We start from the raw sequence: 20798 nt of genomic DNA, 5'->3' as shown, positions 1-20798 counted from the left end.
TAAAGAGGCATAAAACATATATCTATAGATCCTATAGATCTATAGGCTTACGAGTAACTTACTTCACACATAGTAAGCACTCACTAAATATTAATATTGTTGTAGTTTTTTTTTTTTTGGTACGCGGGGCCTCTCACTGTTGTGGCCTCTCCTGTTGCGGAGCACAGGCTCCGGACGCACAGGCTCAGCGGCCATGGCTCACGGGCCCAGGCGCTCCGCAGCACGTGGGATCTTCCTGGACCGGGGCACGAACCCGTGTCCCCTGCATCGGCAGGGGGACTCTCAACCACTGTGCCACCAGGGAAGCCCTGTGTTGTTATTTTATTTTATTTTTTTTTTGCAGTACGCCGGCCTCTCACTGTTGTGGCCTCTCCTGTTGTAGAGCACAGGCTCAGGACGCGCAGGCTCAGCAGCCATGGCTCATGGGCCCAGCCGCTCCGCGGCATGTGGGATCTTCCCTTACCAGGACACGAACCCGCGTCCCCTGCATCGGCAGGCCGACTCTCAACCACTGTGCCACCAAGGAAGCCCTGTGTTGCTATTTTAATAGCGCATCACAGTGCTTTTCAGTCTGTAGCTTTCAATAATGATTAGTTGATGACTGATCTAGTGCAGTGGTTCTCAAGGGTAGGGTGGGGGGCACTTTTACACTCCCTCCAATCCCCTCCCCCTTGCCCTGGAGACATTTTGCCAGGACAATTTCTGTTGTCACAGCTGGGGGTGGGTCAGGGTACTACTGGCATCTAATAGGGAGAGGCCAAGGATGCTGTTAAAAATCCTACAGTGCACAGGACGGTCCCCTACAACAAAGAATTATCCAAAATATCAGTAGCTTCAGTATCCTGAGAAACTCTGCTCCCAGTATAAGGGGACAATCAGTTTCCTCCCATCTAAATGCACTCAGTTCTCCTAGGTGACTGCATCAGGGACGTAGGCTTTGGAGTAAGAAAGGCTGGGTTCTGACACATTTTTAATGTGCCTCTGATGCATAGTAGGCATTCAAAAAATTACGATTGAAAATTGAACGTAATTACTGTGTGGCTCTGAGGAAGCCACAAAGTTCCGAACTTCGAACTTCGTTATCTTTGTCTGTTAAATGGTGATAAAAAGGCCCCCTCCAGAGCCGTCGTGAAGAATAATGGAGATGACTGAGATAATGTCGGTAAAGCTATTGCACAGCGTTTGGCCTACAGCAGTTTCCTGTCCTTTGTCAATTTATTTCTCCTGCTCCAAACTCAGCTGAGTGACCTTGCGCAAGTCACTTTCCACCGTAGGCCTCTGTCAAATGACAAAGTTGGTCTCTGATCTCCAAGCACTCTCCCAAAGCCGAATGGGACAGCGAAGTTTGTAGTCCGGCTTTCTTCCCCCGGGACGAATGGTACGGTCCTGGGGCAGCCCCACCCCCTGTCGCGGACCTTGGTACAGGCCCAGGGGGCCCTCCGAGGCCTCGCCGGGCTGCCCTTGCCCCCCGCCGAGTTCCGGGCCGTCCCGGCGCCTCTGATTGGCTGGAGCGGTGCCCGGGCTGCGCGGCTATAGGTGAGCCCGGGCGGGGACGGGCGGAACGCGCTGGAGGCCCGCCCCCTCTTTGCTGGGTCTGACGCTGAGCGGAGCTGCCGGCGGGCGGGAGGGTGGACGGACAGACTGACGGGAGGGACGGGAGGCGAGCAAGATGGCGCAGACTCAGGGCACCAGGAGGAAAGTCTGTTACTACTACGACGGTGAGCACAGTCCTCGCGCCGGGGTAGGGGGCGGGGCCGGGCTAGGCGGCATCTGGGAGAGGGAGCCGAGGAGATCTGAGGGGGAAGGCTGAGGCATTGGGGAAAGACTGAGGGAGGAGGCTGAGAGAAGGAGGCTGAGAGAAGGAGGTCGAGGCTGAGGGCGGAGTTTGAAAAAAGGTGGTCGGGGCTGAGGGAGGAGGCTAAGAGGAAAGGAGGTGGAGCCTGAGGGAGGAGGCTAAGGGGAAGGAGGTCGAGGCTGAGAGGGGATGCTGAGGGAGGAGTCCGAGGCTGAGAGGGTCGCCTGGGGAAGCCTGAGGTCACTTTGGAGGGGACTTCTGAAGTCTGATGTGGAGTTTGCGGCGGCCTCCTAGAGGGGAGGCAGAGTTCGAGGGGGGAGGCAGAATCTGGTGGAGAAGGTTGCAGGGTTACATGTTACTGCTGAGAATCCGAAGGTCTCTCACTGCCCCTTTCCTTCCTCATCTCTTCTGGTGAGAGGCCATCAGAGCTCACCACCTAGAGGTCACCAGCATCCCTCCCCATCTCCCAGCGGGCCCTGCAGTTGGTGCTGGGAAATGGAACCCCTGAGGTTGGAAGGAGAAGGATGCAACTTGTTAGAACAAACTTTTTCGTTGAACAGAGATCTGTGGAGCAGCAGCTTCCTCTGTTCTAGGTAGCATTTAGGGGCTGGGGCCATGGGAAGATCAAAGCACTTGCCACCTTCCTCTCAGTCCGGAGGAGCAGGTAGACAATGACAAAGAATTGCTCTCCACTATCAGGCTGGGAGGAAGGACAGCTCAGAGTGTTCTGGGAGCACAGAGAAGAAGCACCCGCCCAGCCTGAGGAGTCAGGCAAGGAGGTGCCGTCTCAGTTAGGACCTGAAGAACAGGAGTTATTAGCCAGGCCCAGGCAGGGCAAAGATAACAGCAAGTTGAGAGGTAAGAGAAAGGACAGCACGTTTGAAAAACGGCAGGTCTATGTGCAGAACGGTGGAGGCATAGATTTGAGGGCACAGTGTTAGAAGGTAGAGAGCAGGGGTGAGAGAAAGGTTGCAAGTGATGAGGCTGGAGAAGTAAATGGGGACCAGATCATGAAGGGCTGGGCATACCACCCTAAGGAAGTTGGACTTTATTCTGAGGGCACTTGTGAATCATTGAAGTTGTATGCAGGTTAGTGACATCATCAGATTTATACCTTGGAACTGTCACTCTGGGACAGAAATTAAACGCATGAATGGAGAAGTAAGGAAGAAGACAAGGATCCCAAGTTTCTGGTTTGGGCAGTTTGATGCTGAGTGTTTGTAGAAGGCAGGGTCAGTTAATAACTTTGGGTTTTGTTTTATTTATTTATTTACTTATTTGGCTGCTTTGGGTCTTCGTTGCTGTGTGCCAGCTTTCTTGAGTTGCGGTGAGCGGGGGCTACTCTTCGTTCGGTGCACGGGCTTCTCACTGCGGTGGCTTCTCCTGCTGCGGGGCTCGGGCTCTGGGCGCGGGCTCAGTAGTTGTGGCTCGCGGGCTCTAGAGCGCAGGCTCAGGAGTTGTGGCTCGGGGGCTTGGTTGCTCCGCTGCATGTGGGATCTTTCCGGACCAGGGCTCGAGCCTTTGTCCTCTGCATTGGTAGGCGGATTCTTAACCGCTGCGCCACCAGGGAAGTTCCGGTTTTTTTTGTTTTTTTCCGGTACGCGGGCCTCTCACTGTTGTGGCCTCTCCCGTTGCGGAGCACAGGCTCCGGACGCACAGGCTCAGCGGCCATGGCTCACGGGCCCAGCCGCTCTGCGGCGTGTGGGATCTTCCCGGACCGGGGCGGGAACCCGTGTCCCCTGCATCGGCACGCGGACTCCCAACCACTGCGCCACCAGGGAAGCCCCGGGTTTTGTTTTTTGAAGAAATATTTGTTGAGATGTCTGGGGGATATCCAAGTAGAGGTGTCCAGTAGGCAGTTGGCCATTCAGGTCTGCAGTTTAGAAGACAAACAAGAAGATAGAGATTTTTTGGTGATTGTCAGAATACATACATACAGGTGATAATTTTATTTATAGGAGAGGATGCAGTCACCCTCGCATCCCATGTAAGAAGGTGTATAGGGTGAAAAGAGAAGAGGGTCCAGGGCGGAATTCTAAGGAAGTGGACTGAGAAAAAGTCTAGTGTTCTTCATGCTCTGCACTCTCTTGCCATAGCATTTGTCACTGTGTATTGGAATTGCCCATTTACTTGTTCATACTTCTTAAAGACAGTAAGGTCCTTAGGGAAAGGGATCATGTTTTGTCTACCTTTGTATGCTCAGTCCCCAAAACAGTGCCTAGCTCATAGTAGGCACATATTTTCTCAAGAAATACTTGTTGATTAAATGAATAAAGATACAAAGGGAACGACCAGAGATGTAAGTGAACCAAAAAGTGTTGGGTTACAGTAGCCAAAAGAGGGAGGGAGTGGCCAAGTGTTGGCAACAGCTGTTTCCTGTGCAGGGTTTGGAACTGAAGCTGAATTGCAGTAGATTGAAGAATGAATGGATGGGTTAAGAGGAGACATTAGGTTGAACTTTTTTTATTTTTATATATTATTTTTGGCAGCGCTGCGCAGCATGCGGGATCTTAGTTCCCTGACCAGGGATCGAACCCGTGCCCCCTGCAGTGGAAGCACAGAGTCCTAACCATTGGACTGCCAGAGAAGTCCCTAGGCTGATCTTTTAAAGGAAGCTTGTTGGGACAGAGAGAGAGGGTTGTTGATAAAGGGGAGATGTAGTGGCTGAGAGTTGAGTATATGCAAATTCTTAAGGAAAATAGCCAGATATTGGAGAGAGGGGCTAGTAATGATGGAGATTGCTGAGAAGAGACCAGGTGAGATGGAAACCAGAGCACAGGTAGGGACACTAGTCTTGCAAGGGGAAGTTCCTCTGGGACAGAGAGGTTAAGTGGCAAGGAAAAGTTCAGAGATAGGTAAGTTTGAAGGGGAAATGATGGGGAGAAAGTGGAGGGAGTTTTCAAGATGAGGTAAGAGAATATTCCTTTTCCTGAGAGTGGGGGAGGGCAGTTGGTAGAGTAGGAATCTTGAAGAGAGATAGCTGTTATGAAAGAGGGAGCCAGGAAAAAAAATTGGAAGGATTGCTGGACAGTGGTGAGGGCCCATTTGAGGCTGGCGTCTGACTCTGTAGCCTTATCAGTTTGCACAGTTTTGTGATCTCTACACTCTCAGTTTAAAAAGAGAAAAAGTGGAAAGACATCAGTCTTTAGAGAAGGGAGATTTCTTACTTTTTGAGAAACTACTTGTGAGTTTTGCAGTGAGGTCACTAGTTTGGGGCTCAGATTTGTCTCTACCACTCAGAAGCTTTGAAGTATTGGGCAAGTCATTTTACCTTACCGGGCCTCAGGTCACTCCCCTATAAAGCTGATAAACTATAAGAACAGTGCAAAAAGCTCTTTTTGAAAAAGTTTTAAAAAGTTTAAAAAAGCTGGATTGGTTCCACGACCCCAGTGCAAATATCAAAAGGATGCTCAAATTCCTTACATAAAATTGCATAGTATAGTAGGCCTTCCTTAGCCAGGGTTAGTGGATGGGGATGGCCAATTCTATATAAAAAGCATTATTTCTTTCTTTTTTTTTTTTTTTTTTTGCGGTAAGTGGGCCTCTCACTGTTGTGGCCTCTCCTGTTGCGGAGCACAGGCTCCGGACGCACAGGCTCAGCGGCCATGGCTCATGGGCCTAGCCGCTCCATGGCATGTGGGATCTTCCCGGACGGGGGCAGGAACCCATGTACGCTGCATTTGCAGACGGACTCTTAACCACTGTGCCACCAGCGAAGCCCAAAAAGCATTATTTCTTTTTAAAGTCTCTCAGCAACCTGATTAAAAACTGTTAAGGAAAATGGTATCTTTGGACCCCACCCTCAGGTACTCCCTTAGCTTTCTTTATAAGTTATCTTAGTTCCCCAGGTCTAAACTTTGGCTGGATTCTGGGTTGATAGGCCAGAGATATGGGTAAGCAGGAAGCCAGTTATATCACATAGTAATGACCTTGCGACTCCTGACTGCCCACAAATTGGGTCTGCATCTGGATGTCTCTGCCAATGCCTTGAGAACCTGTTCTACCCGCCCCCCCCCCCCCCCCCCCCGGCTGATAAGGTTGTCTGAGGAGCCCTGGGAACAAACTCTTCTGCCTGCCTTCCCTGCTACTGCGTCTCAAAGTCTGTGTCTGTATGGGACAATGGTCCCTCTTGAATGCCACTACATGCTGTGCTCTGGCTTGTGGCTCTGGTTGAGAGCACAGGCCTCACTAAGATTAAGAGAAGAGGATGGAAGGACATTAGGTGAAAACTAAGGGAATCTAAATAAAGTATGGACTTTTAGTTAATGATAATGTATCAATATTGCTTCATTAATTGTAACAAATACTTTTTATTTTACTAATGTAAAATGTTAGTAGTGGGGAAATAGTAGTGTAGTATCTAAGAATTCTGTACTTCTTTGCAATTTTTCTGTAAATCTAAAATTGTTCTAAAAAATAAAGTTTATTTAAAAAGAGAGAGAAGAGGATGAGATCCTAAATATCCAACTGTTTAGAAGCTTCCCATTATCCCAGGCCCTGTCTGTGCCAAAGAGAATTGGAGTGGCTTGGATGCTGTTGGTGGCATTCCCCACAGTGCATTGCTCCCTGGAATGAAGCCTGTTTCTGGCACTACCAAATCAATGATTAAGAGGTTGGGGCCTTTTTTTCACTGGTGCTGAAAGATCTGCCTAATCCTGATGGACTTCCAAGGAGAGAACTTTGGGTGTGCAATTCACGTGATTTTGAAATATTGTTCCAGGAACTTTCTACCAAGTAGACTCACAGAGCCCTTTAGATTAAGTGCGAACTGAAGCAGGTACCTGGGAAACCCAATGTAGTTTTTAGCATTCCGGATTCGGAGTTAGCAGGGTTGACTCCCAGATCATTCATTAGCTGTGTGATCTTGAGCAGGCACATAACTTCTCTGAGTCTCACCTCAGTTCCTTGAATCTTTATTGAGCCTCTATGATGTACAGGGCATATTTGTCCTTGCCTTCAAGGAGCTAGTCTTGTAGACATAAAATAGATATGTAAATAATTTAGATACAAAACAAAATTACATGCCATATATAAATTGCATGCAGAGGAAAAGACCATTTATTCTGATCAAGACTATGGTTGGAGCTTGAGCTGGGCTTTGTAGTATGAGGATCATCAGAGAAGGAATGACATTCCAGGTCAGAGGGACAGTCTGAACAAAGGATACTTTGGTGTGAAGATGAATGCCATGTTCAGGAAGCTGGTAATAATCTAGTGCATTTATAGCAGAGATTGGCAAACTTTCTGTAAAGGGCCAGATAGTAAATATTTTAGGCTTTGTGTACCATATGGGTGGGTCTCTGTAGTAACTATTTAACTACTCAACTCTGCCATTATAATGTGAAAGTAGTCATAGATAATATATAAACCAGTGGGCATCGTTGTGTGCCGTAATATCTTATTTACAAAAAACAGGCAGCTAGGGCTTCCCTGGTGGCGCAGCGGTTGAGAGTCCCCCTCCCGATGCAGGGGACACGGGTTCGTACCCCGGTCCGGGCCTGTGAGCCATGGCCGCTGAGCCTGCGCGTAGGGGAGTCGCAAGGGGAGAGGCCACAGCAGTGAGAGGCCTGCATACCGCAAAAAAAAAAAGAGGGGGGGGAGGGAGGGAGGGAGGGGGAGAGAGAGAGAGAGAGAGAGTGTGTGTGTGTGTGTGTGTGTGTGCGCGTGCGTGTGCACACACACGCGCGTGCTGGGGCAAGGTGGTGGTGGTAGGAAGTTGGAAAAGTAGATTAAGAAACTCCTTTAATGCCAGGCTACTGAAGTTGTTCTTTATTCTTTATCCTGTAGGGGATGGGGAACCATTAAGGATTTTTGAGTAGGCGAGTGATGTTATCAAAGCTGTATATTAGGAAAATAACTGGTAACAGTGTGGCAGATAGTTTGAATTGAAGGCAGAGGGACCAATTAGAAGGTTATTGCTATAGATGAATCAAGAGATGGTGAGTTTAGTCTTCTTATAGATAAACTGGGAATAATACTCCCTATCCTAACTATTTTACAGGGTTTTTGTGAGAATCCAGTAGGAAAATGAATGCGAATGTACGTTGACACCATAAAGTGTCATGATGTGCAAGAGGTGAACTGTGACTTACAGTAATTCTTAGTAGTGATGGTTATTTTTCTGTTGTGGGAATGAATTCCTTGGAGATACAGTGAGGTGAGTCACCTCACTTGCTACTGTTCCCCAGTAGATTTGGAATGACCTCCTCACACTATCCTAGTGCCTGTAGGCCCCAGGGGAAAAAACTGGGCTAGACAGACATCCTTAAATGCTCATCTCACCAAGGTCCCCTGCTTTTTGTTTGTTTTTTCTTTTGGAGTTACCCTTCCTTGAGGTGGGAGAGAATCTTGGAGTCTAGGATGAACCAGAAAGAGAGTTTGCCTAGAAATTTGTTGTAAATATTCATGGGTTCTCCTGGAAGTGTATGTCTAACTGTGTCACTGAAACTGTCACTCTTTCTTCTTCAGGGGATGTTGGAAATTACTATTATGGACAAGGCCACCCAATGAAGCCTCACCGAATCCGCATGACTCACAATTTGCTCCTTAACTATGGTCTTTACCGAAAGATGGAAATCTATGTGAGTTACTGGGAGCGTCACCCCTCCCTAACCTCGTCAGCTCTGGTTCCCCATATGTCACTCATTATCTCATTTTTTCAACTACTCATTTATCAAATGTGTTGAGTGACTGTTACATGGCAGACACTGTAAATGATAGAGATTCTCTATTTTTAAGGAGCTCACTCTAGTGCTGGTGACTAACATGTACACAAATAAATTGTACAGTGTGTAAGTGCAACAATGAAACAATGTATAAGATGCAGAGATAATAAGGTGTGAAGGTGGAAGGGAGCCTTGGAATGTTCTCTAGAGGTGATATCTGAGCAGTGTTTTAAAGGTTGAATAGAATTTAGCCTGGAGTTCAGGAGGGGACTGGCATTCTAGGCTGAGGAAAGAACATACACAAAAAGGCAGAGAGGTAAGAACAATATGGTGTGTTTGGGGAAAATATAAGTAGTTCAGTGTGCAGGTATTGTAGTATAAAGTTCACAGGTGTGAGAGAGGGGAGCTAGAGCTGGAGAGGTCAGCAAGGATTGGATGTACTAAGCAACTCTGTGGCACCAGGGTCAAAAAATCCAATGGCTGGAGAAGAAAAAAAAAAAAAGAGTGATTGGAACTGTGTTGAACTAGATGCCAAGTCTCTAGTTACTAGAGAGTATGGACTGTCTAACATCTTGACTCAGCTCCATCTGATGACTTTTGCCCCATCTATCAGTTTTTAAAGAGAAGCCAGAACTCTAGATTATTATGTAAAATCTCCCAGGTTTAAAATATTGGCCCAAGTTTGTTTGTTTTAAATGTGTGCAAACAAAAGCACATGAGCATATCTGTGGACCAAATTTGGTCCAGAGGTTCCCAATCTGAACCTCTTCTGGAAGCTGTGAAGAGCAGGTGAAGTATTTTATTTATTTATTATTATTTATTTAATTTATTTATTTTTGGCTGTGTTGGGTCGTCGTTGGTGCGCACGGGCTTTCTCTAGTTGCGGTGAGCGGGGGCTACTCTTCGTCGTGGGGCGCAGGCTTCTCATTGCAGTGGCTTCTGTTGTTGGGGAGCACAGGCTCTAGGCGCGCAGGCTTCAGTAGTTGTGGCACACGGGCTCAGTAGTTGTGGCTCGCGGACTCCAGAGTGCAGGCTCAGTAGTTGTGGTGCACGAGCTTAGTTGCTCTGCGGCCTGTGGGACCTTCCCGGACCAGGGCTTGAACTCGTGTCTCCTGCATTGGCAGGTGGATTCTTAACCACTGCACCACCAAGGAGGTTCCACAAGTGAAGTATTTTAAATGAGAGATAGGAACAGGCATGCATTTTAGAAGCAGGGAGGCCAGTTAGGAGGCTGTCACAAGGGTCCAAATGAGAAAATAAAGAGGGGCTGGAGGCCTATGTTGTCTTTTTTTTTTTTTTTAATTAATTAATTTATTTTTGGCTGCATTGGGTCTTCATTGCTGCGCGAGGGCTTTCTCTAGTTGCGGTGAGCAGGGGCTACTCTTCGTTGCAGTGCGTGGGCATCTTGTTGCAGTGGCTTCTGTTGTTGCAGAGCACAGGCTCTAGGCACGTGGGCTTCAGTAGTTGTGGCACGTGGGCTTCAGTAGTTGTGGCGCACAGGCATAGTTGCTCTGCAGCATGTGGGATCTTCCTGGACCAGGGCTCGAACCCGTGTCCCCTGCATTGGCAGGCGGATTCTTAACTACTGCGCCACCAGGGAAGCCCCCTATGTTGTCTTACAGTTAGAGCATAAGAGTCTTGTTAAAAGTCTGTGCTGACAGCTTAAGTAACCTAGCAACAGCAGTATCCTTCCTCACCATTCCAGAGACTGAAAGGAGATAAGTCTCTGTCCCAGATGGCTGTGTCATGTCTCTAGAGCCACTGGAGGAGGCAGCTGGGGAAGCAAGGAAGGAAGGTAGATAGAGGAGCAGACGGATCTTGGAACTAGAGAGCATTTTCAGGTGTGAAGGGCATCTGGGAATGAAAAACATAAAAGGTAGCAGAGGTTTCCAGGAACTCTAGGGAGCAGACTAGCATTTAGATAAAGAGACATTACCTGAATGTGGAATAGTAAGCATCAAGGCCTTATGGCGCTTCCTGTTGCACACCTACACCATGCTGACCTGGCCTCAGCTTGCCTCCTTTCCTGCCACTCCCCTCCTCAGAACCTCTCCAAGTCAGCCAGATCAGATTCTGCCTTTTTCCACCCCATCCTGATTGGGAGGATTATTTACTCTGTCCAGTTATATCTTACTCATTTTCAAGTGTTACCTTAAGCACTCTCTTTTTCATTTAACAGATTTTTGTTGAGTACTTGTCATACCCCAGGGACTATATCAACCTCCATGAATGATATTGAGGTATTAAGAAATGGATCCTGGGCTTCCCTGGTGGCGCAGTGGTTAAGAATCCGCCTGCTAGTGCAGGGGACACGGGTTCAAGCCCTGGTCTGGGAAGATCCCATATGCCATAACTACTGAGCCTGCGCTCTAGAGCCCACAAGCCACAACTACTGAAGCTCATGTGCCTAGAGCCTGTGCTCCACAACAAGAGAAGCCACTGCAATGAGAAGCCCGCGCAACCGCAATGTAAAGTAGCCTCCCCAGCCCCCCCTCCCTCCAAGGGGCGAAGAAACAAAGACCAAAGGCAGCCAAAAATAAATAATAAATTAATAAATTAAAAAAAAAAAAAAAAGAAATGGATCCTGGGACGCCTCTGGCGGTCCACTGGTTAAGACTCCAGGCTTCCAATGCAAGAGGCAAGGGTTCTATCCCTGGTCGGGGAACTAAGATCCCACGTGTCACACGGCACGGCCAAGGAAAAAAAAAAAATATATATATATATTTATATATATTTTTGAAATTTATTTATGGCTGTGTTGGGTCTTCGTTACTGTGCGTGAGCTTTCTCTAGTTGCGGCGAGCGGGGGCAACTCTTTGTTGTGGTGTGCGGGCTTCTCATTGCAGTGGCTTCTCTTATTGTGGAGCACGGGCTCTAGGCACGCGGGCTTCAGTAGTTGCAGCATGCAGGCCCTAGGGCATGCGGGCTTCAGTAGTTGTGGCGTGTGGGCTCTAGGGTATGTGGCCCTCAGTAGTTGTGGTGCACGGGCTCAGTAGTTGTGGCTCAGAGGCTCTAGAGTGCAGACTCAGTAGTTTTGGCCCATGGGCTTAGTTGCTCCACGGCATGTGGTATCTTCCTGGACCAGGGCTTGAGCCCATGTCCCCTGCATTGGCAGGCAGGTTCTTAACCACTGCACCACTAGGGAAGTCCCCCAAGAAAATATTAAAAAAAAAAAAAATTGATCCTATCTTTAAGTGAGAAGAAAAATTAACTAACATTTATTGGTGATTGCTAGGTACCAAGCCAGAGCTACTTGTTATTTCCTTAATGTTTACAGCAACCCTAATTTGGATCACTCTCCATTGTCCTCACCCCACACTCTATTTTTTATTAAAGAGGAAAACTCGTCCTAGAAGCTTTCTAACAGATTTCCCCTTAAATCTCCTTGGGTCATTTGCTGTCCTTAGACCATTCACCAGCAATTTGATTCTTGGGGCTGGGTACACGCAACCAAATTGAGATCTCTTAACAAGAAAGAAGGGAAAGAATGGCTCTTTGGGAAGCAACCAACAGCTATCATAGGAGATAATAGAGATGATTGGAGATTACTTCATCTGTGTGGTATGCTTATTGTAAACTTCTAAAGCAAAACCCTAGTATAATCTCTTTCTGAAATCTCTAGACCTCCTTCTCTTTCATGTGATCTTTTTCCTTCTCTGGCTCTATCTCTTTATTGAGTATGAATCGTTAGTCCTCTTCCCCTCAGCAGTATTTCTTTGCATTCATCCCTTCTTTCTTCTCCTTTCTCTGGGCTATGATTCTAGCATCCCTTTCTCAAAGCACAAAGAGAGCCATTTATTTTAGTGTCTGTCCTGAAATTAATGGCTTTTTTTTTTTTTTTTTTTTTTTGCGGTACCCCGGCCTCTCACTGTTGTGGCCTCTCCCGTTGCGGAGCACAGGCTCCGGACGTGCAGGCTCAGCGGCCATGGCTCACGGGCCCAGCCGCTCCGCGGCATGTGGGATCTTCCTGGACCGGGGCACGAACCCGCGTCCCCTGCATCAGCAGGCGGACTCTCAACCACTGCGCCACCAGGGAAGCCCAATTAATGGCTTTTGAGAGTCAGTCTTGAAAGAAGTTCCCTAGACTGCTCATAGAAGTTTCTGTACCTGAAGGAGACACGTTGAAGTTTTTTTCACACAATTTCACCCTCTTTGGTTCCTTCTCCAATTCTGTCTCCACACGTCTAATTAATCTGTCCCAGAATCTAAATCTTCACTTTTCATCCAGGCATCTTCCTATTTACATAATAAAAATCCTGCTCTCTTCCTTGCCTTGGATGCTAATTTTGTATAGTCCCAGTCTTCTTATTCATTGCCTTCTGTTCTTTTTTTAATGTTTTTATAAAATATTGAATAGATATGAAAGAATTTTTATAAAATATATGTAGGGTATAAAGAATCACATTATTATTATTTTTTTTTTAAATAAATTTATTTATTTTATTTATTTATTTTTGGCTGCATTGGGTCTTTGCTGCTGCACGCAGGCCCTCTCTAGTTGCGACAAGCAGGGGCCACTCTTCATTGCGGTACACGGGCCTCTCACTGCAGCGGCCTCTCCCGTTGCGGAGCACGGGATCCAGGTGCACGGGCTTCAGCAGTTGTGGCACGCAGGCTTCAGTAGTTGTGGCGCATGGGCCTAGCTACTCTGCGGCATGTGGGATCTTCCCGGACCAGGGCTCGAACCCGCGTCCCCTGCATTGGCAGGCGGACTCCCAACCACTGTGCCACCAGGGAAGCCCCACATTATTATTAATACCACCTAGTTTAAGAAAAGGAGTATTTCCATGACTGCTAAAGCTCCTGTATGCCCTTCCCTGATCCTGTCTTCTTCCCAGAGTTAACCTCTGCCGTGAACTTGGGATTTATTATTTGCTCGCTTGTCTTTATAAATTTACCATTATGTAGTCTTTTTTTTCTTTTTTTTTTTTTTTTGCGGTACGCGGGCCTCTCACTGTTGTGGCCTCTCCCGTTGCGGAGCCGGACGCGCAGGCTCAGCAGCCATGGCTCACGGGCACAGCCGCTCCGCGGCATGTGGGATCTTCCCGGACCGGGGCACGAACCCGTGTCCCCTGCATCGGCAGGCGGACTCTCAACCACTGCGCCACCAGGGAAGCCCTTTTTTTTCTTTTTAAAATATTTATTTATTTATCTTATTTGGCTGTGCTGCGTCTTAGTTGCGTTACTCAGGGTCTTTAGTTGCGGCATGTGGGATTTGGTAATACGGGATCTAGTTCCCTGACCAGGGATCAAACCTGGGCCCCCTGCATTGGAAGTGTGGGGTCCTAACTGCTGGACCACCAGGGAAGTCCCTACCCGTATGTATTCTTAAATAGTACATGTTTTACATGTTTGAATGTTACATAAGTGGAGCCATACAGTATTATATGACTTGCCTTTTTTGCTCAACATGTTCCTAAAAGTCATTCATGTTGATACATGTAGCTGTATTTATTTTCACTGTATTTCATTGAAAGAGTATACTACAAGTTGTCTATTTATTATTATTGGTGGGCATTTGGTTTGTTTCTAGTTTTGAGCTGCTACAAACACTGCTGCTGTGAACATTCTTGAGCATGTTTCTTGGATGCATATATGCTACAGTTTCAGAAGGGGATGTACTAGGAGTAGAATTGCTGGGTCAGGACATTGGTACACAGTCACCCTTATTAAATAATGCCAAAATGGTTTCCAGTTGCCACCAGTGTAGAAGAATTACAGTTGCTCCAAGTCCTTGCCAACACTTGATTTTGTTATATTTAAATTTTTTTGCCAGTTTATGTTTCGCTTGTTACTGGTGAGGTTGAGGATCTTTTTACAGGTTTCCCTATTGAAGTTCCTATTCAAGCCTTCTGCCCATTTTTCTTTTTGATTGTATGATTATTGTTTTGTTTCTCTTTTAATTGGACCTTGGATACACAGAATTGGGTTAATCATTATCCTTGGCTTATAAGCATCTAAAGAAGGTTCATGCTTGGTCTTCTTTTTAAAAATGTTATTTTATTGTTTATTCATTCATTTTACTTAAATATTTTAATAATGCTGTGAACTTCCATATTCCTACAACCCAATCACTCTTCTAAATTTCGTGTTTATCATTCTCTTGCTTATCATATTTTTATGTTTATCATGTATGTACGTGCCTAAACAAGTTATAGTAATTATTTACTTGTGTTTGAATTCTTTAAAAAAGGTATCATGCTACATGTAGTCTTTGGGGACTTGCTTATCTCTCACAATATTATAACTACTAAAATCCATCCACCTTGTTGCATGTAGCTATAATTCTTTAATTTTTCTCTGCTGAATAATATTTCATGATGTCAGTATACTGCAATTTATCCATTCTCCTGTGGTCTTAATTTGTATCTAGGTTTTCAATGTTAGGACCAGTGTTACTATGAATATTCTTGTACATGTCTGTTAGTGCATATAGGCAAAATTTTCTTATGGCTCTTTCTCTGGGAGTGGAATTGCTGGACTGTAGAATATGTGCATATTAAATGCCAAGTTGGTTTTCAGTGTGGTTGAATGAACTGGCAATATATAAGAGATACCGTGATTCACATCCTCTCCTACACTTAGAATCAGACTTTAAATTTTACTAATCAAATGGGTGTAAAAAAAACAATATGTAATTATGGTCTCGATTTGCATTTTGCTAGTGACCGGTGAAACTGAGCATCTGTTTATATGTTTATTAGCCATTTGTATGTCCTCTGCTGTGAAATGTATTTTCATGTCTTTTGCCCATTTTCCTCTTGGGTTGTTTGACTTTCTTTTTCTTAACAATTTGTAGTAGTTCTTTTTTTTTTTTTTTTTTTTTTTTTGCGGTACGCGGGCCTCTCACCGTTGTGGCTTCTCCCGTTGCGGAGCACAGGCTCCGGACGCGCAGGCTCAGCGGCCATGGCTCACGGGCCCAGCCGCTCCGCGGCATGTGGGATCTTCCCGGACCGGGGCACGAACTCGTGTCCCCTGCGTCGGCAGGCGGACTCTCAACCACTGCGCCACCAGGGAAGCCCTGTAGTAGTTCTTTATATATTCTGGTATACATAGTTCATTGTCAGTATATTGCTGTAAGTATTTTCTACTTTGGTTTTGTTTTTTCAATCTAATGTATCTTTAGTGAACAGAGATTGTTAATTTTTTTAAAAAATTTATTCGTTTATTTATTTTTGGCTGTGTTGGGTCTTCGTTGCTGCGCGGGCTTTCTCTGGTTGTGGAGAGGGGGTTACCCTTCGTTATGGTGTGCAAACTTCTCATTGAGGTTGCTACTCTTGTTGCAGAGCTCGGGCTCTAGGCCCGTGGGCTTCAGTGGTTGTGGCACGTGGGCTCAGTAGTTGTGGCTCACGGGCTCTAGAGTGCGGGCTTAGTAGTTGTGGTGCACAGGCCTAGTTGCTCTGCGGCATGTGGGATCTTCCCGGAGCAGGGCTCGAACCTGTGTCCCCTGCATTGGCAGGCAGATTCTTAATCACTGCGCCATCAGGGAAGTCCCGAGATTCTTAATTTTAACATAGTCATATTTGTTGTTTCTTTTATAAGTGCTTTTTATGTCTTAATAAATCCTTCCCAACCCTTAAAGTATGATCCTATATTAATCTTTTAAAATCTTTATAGGTTTCCCTTTCACATATAGATATGTACTGTATTTGGAATTGATTTTGTAATATGGTTTGTTATGTATCTCTTTTTTTTTGGCTGCACTGCACAGCATGCGGGATCTTAGTTCCTCGACCAGGAGTGCCACCTGCAGTGAAAGCATGGAGTCCTAACTACTGGACTGCCAGGGAGTTCCCTAAAATGATTTGAAGTAGGGAATCCACTGAAACTTTTTCCCCCATATTGTCCCAGCTGATTGGTTGAAAAGTCTGTTTTCTCCCCGCTAAGTGCCACCACTTTTGTGTCTGAAATGTCCGTATTTATTCATTTATTCCATAAATACTTATTAAGCACCTACTTAGTGCCAGGTACTATGTTTGAGTCTGTTTCTGGGCTCTCTGTTCTCTTGACTTGGTCTGTTTATTGCCCTATATGCCATTGCCACAGTGGCTTAATTATAATAGCTTTTTATGAAGTCTTGGTATCTAGTATTAAGTCCTCCCACTTTGTTGTTCTTTAAAAGAAAAAAAAGTGACTTGTTCCTTGCGCTTTGTACTTTTGTATAAATTTTAGAATTAACTCATCAAGTGCTACAAATAAATCTACTAGGATTTTTGTTGAAATTTCAATGACTCTGTGCCTCAGCTTAGGGAAAATGGGAAAATTGATATCTTGAGAATATTAAGTCTTTGAATCCATGAACATGGTATATCACCATTTATTTAGGTCTTTAATTAATTGATTTGCACCGGGTCTTAGTTGGAGCACGTGGCCTCCTTAGTTGTGGCATGTGAACTCTCAGTTGTGGCATGCATGTGGGATCTAGTTCCCCAACCAGGGATCGAACCCAGGCCCCCTGCACTGGGAGCGCGGCGCCTTATCCACTGTGTCACGAGGGAAGTCCCTATTTAGTTCTTTTTAAATGTCTCACATAAAGATTTCCTTTAGCTTCTTTATTATGAAATATAACACATGCACAGAAAAGTGCATAAAACAGATATGCGGTTTAACAAATTGATATAAAGTAAACATACATGTAAACACAAACTAGTTCAAGAAATAGAACATTGCCAGTACCTCAGAAACCTACATATGTCCCTTCCTGATCACAGCCTCTTCTCTTCCCCCAGAGGTAACTAGAATCCTGACTTTTCTGTTAATCCTTCCTTGCTCTTCATCATAATTTAATTACCTAATTACCCATCCCTAAATAATATAGTTTAATTTTGCTGAACTTGATATAAATGGAATTATACAATATACATTTTTGTGTGTAGCTGATTCATATTAATTGCTGTGTATTATTTAATTGTAGAATATACTATATTTATCCATTCCACTGTTGATGGGCAGTTGAGATTTTGGCTATCAATATAAAGTTTTGTAATTTTCTCTATAAAGCTGATGTACATCTTTTATTAGATTTTTTCCAAGTACTTCATTTCTTTAATGCTATCATAAATTGTATCTTCTGAATTTTTTATTTTTTAATTGCTTACTGGTGTATAGAAATTCAGTGCTGTTCTTTTTTATTTAAACTTATTTCCAAGGTCCCTGAGGATCTGATTCTGCTATTAGTTGTTTCTATGGGCTCTTACCTCTGGTGCTTTGTTTCCTTGTGTGTTTTGTGATTTTTGATTGTGAGGTCATATTTCTTGGAACTTTGTGGCCTGGGATAAAGATGGGTTCTTAGGGTGAGATTTGCGTTTACTTTGTAAAAGAGGCAGCTTTTGAGGTGGGCTTTGTCCTTCAGAGATTTAGGATACGGATGAATTTCAAATAGTAGGAAGGCTTGATTACAGTCACTGTGGTGGGAAGCTCTGTAGGTCTTGTTGCAGAAGAGTTGTTTGTCTGGAGTATAATATTATGAAAGAGGGTAGGGGGAGAATTAGATTGGAAAAGGAACCTTGCAAAGTTCCTTGATTACTATGTTAGTCTTTAGAATCTTTTCTTTTGTCCTGAATGTTCTAGAGGAGGGCATTGACTTTTTCAAAGATTTCTGTGACACCGTTATGGAAGATGGATTGGAACAGGGTAAGGCTGGATATAAATGGAACCAATTAGGAAACCAAAAAATAATCCAAATGAGAGTTAATTTATTATGACAACAGATTTTTATTGAGTACTTACTAAGTGCTGGGCATCTGTGCACAAGCCGCGCGGGATCTCAGTTCCCCATCCAGGGATTGAACCTGGGCCATGGCAGTAAAAACCCAGAATCCTAACCACTAAGCCACCTGTGAACTCCCCTGTGCTATTTTCTTAGAATAAAGATAGACCTGCTCCTGGCCTCCCGGAGTAGAGCAAGCAAGCACAATTTCTTTGCAGTTTGAATGACAAGAGAAGTACAGGGTTCTCAGGGGAGCACTTCAGAGAGTTACTTAACTGAGACTCTGGGGGTCAAGGACAGCTTTCTGGGGAAATTAACTTTTCAGTTGCAACTTAAAGATTGAATAGAGGGTGTGAAGAGAACTGTATTCTAGGCCGTAGTATATGCAAAGGCCTAAAGATGGGAGAGGATTCCCTTAGAGAATTGCTAGTAAAATTGTGCTCAGTAGATTGGTACAATTAATTCATGAGATAAATTCAACCCCTCAAACATTTTTGTTTAACCCATAAAGTATTTTTAAATTTAATTTTATTTCTTTATACAGCAGATTCGTATTAGTTATTCACATTATACATATTAGCGTATATATGTCAATCCCAATCTCCCAATTCATCCCACCACCACCACTCCCCCATGCCACTTTCCCCCCTTGGTGTCCATACATTTGTTCTCTACATCTGTGTCTCTATTTCTGCCCTGCAAACCAGTTCATCTGTACCATTTTTCTAGGTTCCACATATATGCGTCAATATACGATACTTGTTTTTCTTTCTGACTTATTTCACTCTGTATGACAGTCTCTGGATCCAGCCCCGTCTCTACAAATGACCCAATTTCATTCCTTTTTATGGCTGAGTAATACTCCGTTGTATATATGTACCACATCTTCTTTATCCATTCGTCTGTCGATGGGCATTTAGGTTGCTTCCATGACCTGGCTATTGCAAATAGTTCTGCAATGAACATTGGGGTGCGTGTGTTTTTTTGAATTATGGTTTTCTCTGGGTATATGCCCAGTAATGGGATTGCTGGGCCATCTGGTAATTCTGGTAATTCTAGAAATCTAGAATTCTAGAAATCTGGTAATTCTATTTTTAGTTTTTTAAAGAACCTCCATACTGTCCTCCATAGTGGCTGTATCAATTTACATTCCCACCGACAGTGCAAGAGGGTTCCCTTTTCTCCACACCCTCTCCAGCATTTGTTGTTTGTAGATTTTCTGATGATGCCCATTCTAACCGGTGCGAGGTGATACCTCATTGTAGTTTTTATTTGCGTTTCTCTAATAATTAGTGATGTTGAGCAGCTTTTCATGTGCTTCTTCTCTCTTCTTTGGGGAAGTGTCTATTTAGGTCTTCTGCCCATTTTTGGATTGAGTTGTTTGTTTTTTTAATATTGAGCTGCATGAGCTGTTTATATATTTTGGAGATTAATCCTTTGTCCTTTGATTTGTTTGCAAATATTTTCTCCCAGTCTGAGGGTTGTCGTTTTTTTGGGTTTTTTTTGGTTTTTTGCCGTAGGCGGGCCTCTCACTGTTGTAGCCTCTTGCGTTGTGGAGCACAGGCTCCGGACGCGCAGGCTCAGTGGCCATGGCTCACGGGCTTAGCCGCTCCACAGCATGTGGGATCTTCCCGGACCGGGGCATGAACCCGTGTCCCCTGCATCGGCAGGTGGACTCTCAACCTCTGTGCCACCAGGGAAGCCCCCTGAGGGTTGTCTTTTCGTCTTGTTTATAGTTTCCTTTGCTGTGCAAAAGCTTTTAAGTTTCATTAGGTCCCATTTGTTTATTTTTGTTTTTATTTCCATTTCTCTAGGCGGTAGGTCAAAAAAGATCTCACCGTGATTTATGTCAAAGAGTGTTCTTCCTATGTTTTCCTCTAAGAGTTTTATAGTGTCCAGTCTTACATTTAGGTCTCTAATCCATCTTGAGTTTATTTTTGCGTATGGTGTTAGGGAGTGTTCTAGTTTCATTCTTTTACATGTAGCTGTCCAGTTTTCCCAGCACCACTTATTGAAGAGACTCTCTTTTCTCCATTGTATATCCTTGCCTCCTTTGTTATACATTAGTTGACCATAGGTGCGTGGGTTTATCTCTGGGCTTTCTATCCTGTTCCATTAATCTATATTTCTGTTCTTGTGCCAGTACCATATTGTCTTGATTACTGTAGCTTTTTTTAAAATTTATTTATTTTTGGCTGCGTTGGGTCTTCATTGCTGTGCGTGGGCTTTCTCTAGTTGTGGCGAGCGGGGGCTATTCTTCGTTTCAGCGCGCAGGCTTCTCATTGCAGTGGCTTCTCTTGTTGCGGAACACAGGCTCCAGGCACGTGGGCTCAGTAGTTGTGGCTCATGGGCTGTAGAGCGCAAGCTCAGTAGTTGGGGCACACGGGCTTAGTTGCTCCGCGGCATGTGGAATCTTCCCAGACCAGGGCTTGAACCCGTGTCTCCTGCATTGGCAGGTGGATTCTTAACCACTGCGCCACCAGGGAAGCCCCGATTACTGTAGCTTTGCAGTATAGTCTAAAGTCAGGGAGTCTGATTCCTCCAGCTCCGTTTTTTTCCCTCAAGACTGCTTTGGCTATTCGGGGTCTTTTGTGGCTCCATACACATTTTAAGATTTTATGTTCTAGTT

Source organism: Aethalodelphis obliquidens, unplaced genomic scaffold (assembly GCF_003676395.1).
Source record: "Aethalodelphis obliquidens isolate GAN/ISIS:26980383/991018 unplaced genomic scaffold, ASM367639v1 scaffold9, whole genome shotgun sequence".
NCBI lineage: Eukaryota > Metazoa > Chordata > Mammalia > Artiodactyla > Delphinidae > Aethalodelphis > Aethalodelphis obliquidens.
Note: the sequence above shows the minus strand (reverse complement) of the source record.